The sequence below is a fragment of the Haemaphysalis longicornis genome, unplaced genomic scaffold (genome assembly GCF_048455015.1).
Source record: "Haemaphysalis longicornis isolate Haplotype H1 unplaced genomic scaffold, Haemaphysalis longicornis Haplotype H1 scaffold_6, whole genome shotgun sequence".
Taxonomy (NCBI): domain Eukaryota; kingdom Metazoa; phylum Arthropoda; class Arachnida; order Ixodida; family Ixodidae; genus Haemaphysalis; species Haemaphysalis longicornis.
The window spans coordinates 175,254,813-175,261,536 of record NW_027526407.1 but is presented as its reverse complement, the minus strand read 5'-3'; the positions used below and the strand labels follow the sequence as shown (position 1 = coordinate 175,261,536).

At 45.0% G+C, this 6,724-nt stretch overlaps 1 long non-coding RNA gene across 1 annotated transcript; it reads left to right on the top strand.

Annotated features, from left to right (window-relative positions):
- Positions 1-314: 314 nt before the first annotated feature.
- Positions 315-5,795, top strand: LOC144142078 (uncharacterized). The gene is made up of 4 exons (XR_013316820.1): positions 315-362; positions 2,821-2,955; positions 3,021-3,100; positions 3,537-5,795. It is a non-coding gene; the product is annotated as an uncharacterized LOC144142078 (long non-coding RNA).
- The last annotated feature ends 929 nt before the right edge of the window (positions 5,796-6,724 follow it).

The following is a 6,724-nucleotide window of genomic DNA, read 5'->3' as shown; positions in this document are numbered from 1 at the left end:
AAACACATCACTTCTATTAAAAACTCATCACGAAGACATAATGATGAACGAAAAAGCTACGCCATAAACCCCTATTCCCGGCGCAATTCTTTCTAAACCATTATGTCGTCGTCCTCACTGTATATAAAGTCCTTGGTATATTCAGACCGCTAACCTTTTCAAAACTTTGTAAACAAGATGGTCGGGCAAATTTTCTACAATACAATACGTTTTTTTTATTTCGGTAAAAAAATTCTAAAAATTCAGTCATCATCAAATTGAAAAAGCTTCCCCTCAACAGACCGTTCTCCAGGTCAGTTTTTCCCTGCTTTCTTCCCTCAGTGGCATCTGGCTGGCAACAGCAGTCTCCGGATCCACGAAATGTACGTATCATTGTTGCAGGTCGCGTTGATGTTTCACTTTGCAAATTTTGGAAGCTTTGCCAGAGGTTCGAAATACGGTGTTGCCCCTCTTGACATTAAAGAGGTAATTTTACTTTATTTGCTTGAGAAATTTAACGCTAATGTACCGCTGCAGCATTCGACTATGTTGTAAACCTGTTCCGTAATTGAACACTAAATGTACAAGGTACTGTTTTAAGGCTGGCTTCAGTAGTTTTCTTTGAATGTGACATTTTAGGACACCTGGTTCCAGGATTTTACTGAAGTCTCTGATTTTTTGTGCAAACACAATAGCTCTGGGTATCCTGAATATTTATAGTTGGTATAGGCAGAATATAAACCTAACACAACTAGTATTTCAGTAAATTTTAAAACTCCAAATTAAGCTAAGGCTTCACATTGAGCGAAAATAGAGATAAGAGCGTGGTTAAGGCGTGATCTATTCGGCATAACAGATACTGATGTTAGTACGGCCGTCTGAACATCATATTTCCTAGTGCGGTTATGGCCACGCAAAGCATATGTTTATAGCGCAAGAAGGTTTATGTTCAGGAAGTCGAAGATTTGAAGGTTGCGTAAACGAATCTGGGCGTTGTTCGGTTACTTAATTACGCATGATTAACCCGAAAATCAGGTTTATCCCAAAATACACCATCATCCTGCGAGGCGAAACATGGGGTGGATGCGACGCATCGGGGGTTTCCTTTGCGTTTCCTTATGTTAGCGATGTCAGCTTGTGGATTGCTGTTGTCGCGTATCATATTTACGCAGCATGTTCACCAACGATGCGTCGCGTCTACCCCATGGTTCCTCTCGATGGAAGATGGTGTAAATTTTTAACCGAGCGCAAGCTGAGCGCTAACACACAGCTGGCACGGCGACGGGAGCGAGCGCAGCCGAGCGCAAGCTACGCGCTGACCGCGCTGACGCAAAGATGGCGCTGCGGTGAGAGCGGCGGAGCGCGCAGCTGCCGCGGCGATGAGAATGGGGAGGGATGTGGGCTAGGCCGCGACAACGACGCGGGACAAGGCGACCTAAAGAGATGCGTTGCATCTGTTATACGGATCCCATACACACTTCTTATAGATATACGTACTTAGGTGGAGAAAGGTACTGCAATATTGTGGCGAACTGTTGACCGCATTGTCTAATAATATGGGCGCTCTCCTGCTCAATGCAGCTCCTCTAACTAGCATAAAAATGTGGTCGATCCGTTTTTTATAGGAATCGGTAAAACAGGCATGTGAAATGTGTCTTTAAGGGAGCAGTTGATTGTTGATCGTGCATCGAAATGAACTTGCACATCGTCATTTATATTTTGTCAGTATGGGACCGTTAGACGCATCAACTTTGGAGACTGGATTCCACGCGCCGGAGCATTGCGTGGATACGATGGACACCCCATGCACTCGCAAACCGTGCGTACGATACAGAACTGGTTGTGAGCGAATCCTTTGGTGAAGTCCCGTTCAGCTGCCGTGAAAAGGAGCATAATGTGCGGGTCTGCCGAAGTTCTGTGGGTGTGCTTGGCGAGCGACGTCCTGCTGGCGGGTCGCTTCGGCAAACGTGCGGTCACTTCAGCCCAGCGCTTTAGCGTGTATGGGAGACACCTGCGCTGCAATGAGCTCAGAACGCGAGAATCAGGGGTCATAGCTTGGACCACGAATGCCTGAACGCCCCTCCGCTTCACGCTGGCGTGTGTCATCACAATAAAGGAGTCAGGCGGGCGACATTCGCTAGTCTGCGTTGTTGCCATTCTGCCATAATGTAACAAGTTTTTTTTACACGGGACTACGCTGGAGGATGTATTCATCTAACCGTTATTGAGGCATCACACCCGCATCATTGAAAAGGGCAGCTATACAGTGCCCCATTGAGGAGCCAGCTATCGGCGTTCATAAACGTCATGACGCACTACTTCGCTTCAACTCTCTCAGATGGGAGCACCATCTGAATAGAGGAGGAGAAAAACGTATGACATGAGATGTTGCAAGTATATGTTTGTGTTTTTTTCCTATAAACAACTAGTTTCGCGTTGGTACCGCTTCGTCTCTGTTTCTTCAGTTTTCGTTTCCCTTGTTTGGGTGCTTCCACCTTTATTATGACGAACTGTTTATATAATGTTTAGAGAGGGTAACAAAAAATGCCACCTAAATCAGTATTCTTTTAACAAGCGAGCTTTATAGGACCGTGCCATTCACCTGTAATATTGTTTCGTTCTAAAATTTATAATAGTTGTTTTTACAAGATCAAGGAACCAGTCACAGTTCCTGAAATTTCTTGCATTGCCGGCTTGTATTGTATAGGAAACAGCAAAAAGTGTGAACAGAACCGACTGCATCGCTTTCTCATTAGATGGAGAGAATGATATGTGGCAATATTGTCTGATTAAGTTGATCATATAACCTTGTTACATAATGGATGGATCGCCAATTTGCAGTTTTACAGTGGAAGGGGCCCCATTTGGACACTTCGTGGCTCACCTGCAGATGCTAAGATGCAAGGTAGACAGTAAGAAAGAAGTGAAAAACACGCAGCTTACATTTCTCCGCATGTTTAGGAAAGGAACTGAAAAGTAAGTTTGCATGAATAAGTCTTTTTAATGACTAATTTCCTCAAACATAATTCAAATTTCTGCAGACACAATCAAACTCTCACAGGGTCGTTTGAGGAGTACGATGCAAGCAACCACCCAACAGCGATGAGCCTAGAATCAAAAGGTACACAAAAATCTTCATTACCTTATTTTATTCAATTTCATTACAAATAACACAAACCACATAATATATTATTACCAGAAAATATCAAAGTTGACTGAAAAAGTTATTCATAATTTATATTGAAACCTAGCCAAGAAAAATGGCAAAGCGGTAATTCATTTTGAGCTGTAATATAATACTATATTCTCTTTCTACGCCGAATTTGTAAAAAGACCCCGTTATATTTCTTATGAGTCTGAAGATTCCCAACAATATAACAACGATTTCACTGGTTTTTATTTTACCAATATTCCGAGCATGTCGCCGGATAATTGTTCCCTGCATGCCGCTTGTTTCTATTACATAATAACTGTTCCGTGAAGGTCACGGATTTTCCCGTGAATGTCCCGTGCCGTAGGCTGTTCTCTGTTCTAACCTTGCTGTTTTATGCCTTCAGAGGGGAAACCTGCAGCTTACTACCGAACCTTGAAGTCCCTTCCAATGAAATGAGAACAAGTTACTGAACCTATTTCCTTAGAATACAAACAACAAATGTGCCGCTAGGTGGCGCATGGAAGACGTAGCACTCTCCTCCCTCCTACAAATATTCGCCAAATCACCAAAAATATTTTAACAAAAAGGATAAATACACTTCCAATCGACTCGTAAGCACCCAATTCAACGAGTGAGTGAGTAGTGTTCTACCATCCGCCCTCCGTGTTTATAATCTGTGTTCCTGTTTGGGGAATCGAGGGCTGCCGGCGGCTGCAGAATCGAGGTCAACAACAGGCTAGGTAGAGCCAAATTCAATATCCTGTGGGCAGCCTGTCACAGTAAAGCAACAAACGTTACGCGGTGCTTCATGCGGCAAATGCGTGCACACAAAGTGCGCACGCATTACCCTGCAACATTTACACTGGAACACTTGTAGGACAGGGACACCACCCGCCAAAACAGACTATAACTCCATCCAGGTGGCTGCTGCAACAGTTTCTGGCTCGTTCCGCCTGGCTCCCGGCCACATGGCATTCTTCCTCTACTTGGACCTTGGCAGCCAACTGTGCGGGATGAATGAACTCCTCGTCAACGCGTTGGGGGGCATTTCGTTCCTAACGAATGCTCACAGCCAGGTACTGAAGGAGATCGCCCGTCTTCAAAGGAAAGCGACCAAGGAATCGGAATAACATGCGCCGGGATACCGTGTGGTGCCGTGGGCCACCTGACGCCGTAGAGGTGCTCCGCAGTGCTTCACGAACCTGCTAAACCGAGTTCTTTTGGCGCAGACATGGCGTGATAAGCGAACGACCATACATCCTCGCCCAGTTGCTTTGACGGCGCTTCCGCGTGGACCAGACCCCGCCCCGGCAGCTTTCACAAAAGGCAACGCCGCGATCGCCTCCGCGACGCTTCCATCAGGGAGACTAAAAACACTCAGCTAGTGACCGGTCCCCGCCAGCCCCGCCTCACCTCTTCGCCTCCCCCCATCCCAAAGAAATCCTTGTTTGCGTCCACTCAGACGCGGTTACCTACGGTGACAAAAGTAGTCACGGCTATTGGCAAAGATATAAATGGTGTTTGTACGCTTTAAATCACGTTGATTGTGAGCCATTTTGGTATACAGTATGCTTACTGGGTATGTATATACAGTATGTATGGCCTACAGAGTGCTTATTCTCCAATTTGGTGGTATCCTCAGGGAAGACCGAATTCTGAAGCCCCTCTAACACAAACATTATTTGAGTATTTTTTTAGTGCCTGAGCACGTGAGTCCTACATACGAAAGCGCAACCTTCCTTTTAAAAAGCCATTGCTTCTAATCATGGCGTATAGAACATTACCGTAATGTGGTTCTCAAGCCACATTTCTTCCACAGAGTACTTCTCCGACGAGTTGACTATCTTTCGCAACGACAGGAAATATGAACACGCCTGCGAAAAGTACGGCGGAAGAGCTTCAATCTCTCCGTTAAAATCTATGGCCATGTTTTGGTGTGCTGACTTAGAATTTGAGAATGAACGCATTTTTGTCGAAGCAAAGCCTAAATGCGGGAAAAGCTTGCTGATTGACGTGTATTATCTTCATCCCAATGTAGACATTCCTGCATTCGCGTTTGTTTTTCAGCACTTCTCAGGAACTACAGATCTTTGAAAGAACACGTCTTGTTGGCCATTCCAACGTACATATCACTTATAGAATCCAGTGGAAAATGCTGGGAATTTTACCGCAGGACCTGAGCTGATAAACGTCTCCTCATTAGACGGATATGGCACATGCTTCATTGCATCCTAACCACACAGGAAACGTCCTAGACATCGCTTCGCCAGCATGAATTCTTCGATTCTTATCAGGCTCTAGCAGGCCCCAGGTGCGGTTGCGTTTTGGTTGTGATTAACACTTCTGGTATGTTTTTTTTGTGCGTGTACACATCTACAAATTATTTCTAATGAAAATATATTTTCCCTAATTTTTTTTCTTCGTTTTCTCTTTTTTTAATGCTTTGCTCTCATTTCTTAGTGCAGTATATGAATGTCAGCCATATTGTATATGGATGTATACAATATATGTATGTCAGCCATATTGTATGTACTCTTCGCAATTTGTGTTGAGGCGCTTCCGTACCGCCGCTACATTTTTTGCCATTATAGGCTAAAGTATTGCCAACTTCCAACAATGTGTTTTTACATGCTCGCGATTTATGATGTAGACACTTAGGAGTTCCCGCCCGCGGTTTCGTACTTCGATGTCTCCTCTTGTACTCTTACATTATGTAATCGCACATTGCGTTTTTTTTTAATAAACTTTGATAAACACGCTAAGCAACTTGGTGTTCACAATACGGCTGAGGAAGCTATTGGTGTCCATGTTATCAATCAATAATCCATTGTAGCATCATGCGCTGAGAGAAAAACAATTCTCCGCAGACTACACATCCGCATCCCAAGCTTCACTAACTCTGCCCATCCGCTTCCCCCTACCATTCTACTCAATATCCCAACGTGGTTGCTACCCCGCCACAAGCACCCTCACAAACCACGTAGTTCGTAGGGAACCACGAGCACGGTACGTGGCTGAAAAAGTCGCCATAAAACCGACAACCCACTATGTGGATGCCGCTAGCTACCGAAAGTATACAGCCTGTGCCTTGGTGGTGGTCAGCAGTAGTAACTCCACCGTACTCGCACGTGTCACCATCAGAACCCACTTAGCTACTGAGGCGGAAGCGGAGGCAATTGCGAGAGCTTTTTCTCAGATACCGTACCCCAAGCGTAATCGTGTCCAGTTCACAATCTCCCGCACAAACCTATGCCTGAGGAATATATCAGCCAAAGCTTGATCTCAAATGTCTGCCCAAAGAGCCCAAAAACGCCCTCGGAGGATGTGGGGACAGCTACCCACAACGGCTTAGGGTTTAATCGTGCCACAAACAGCAGCTGGAGATTTTACGACCCGAACAGGCTTTAGTGTTATCCCTAACCAGATAGCATTATTCACTCGAAATAGACTAATTACGTACGCAACTATCACCGTGCACTGCCGCTTCGTCCGCCAGAAATACCCCCAGCTCTCTACTAATTCTCCACAAAAAAAAGAACGCTTCTGTCGTCTCCGTAAAACTATTTCCTTCTGTGTCGTATACACCTGGTG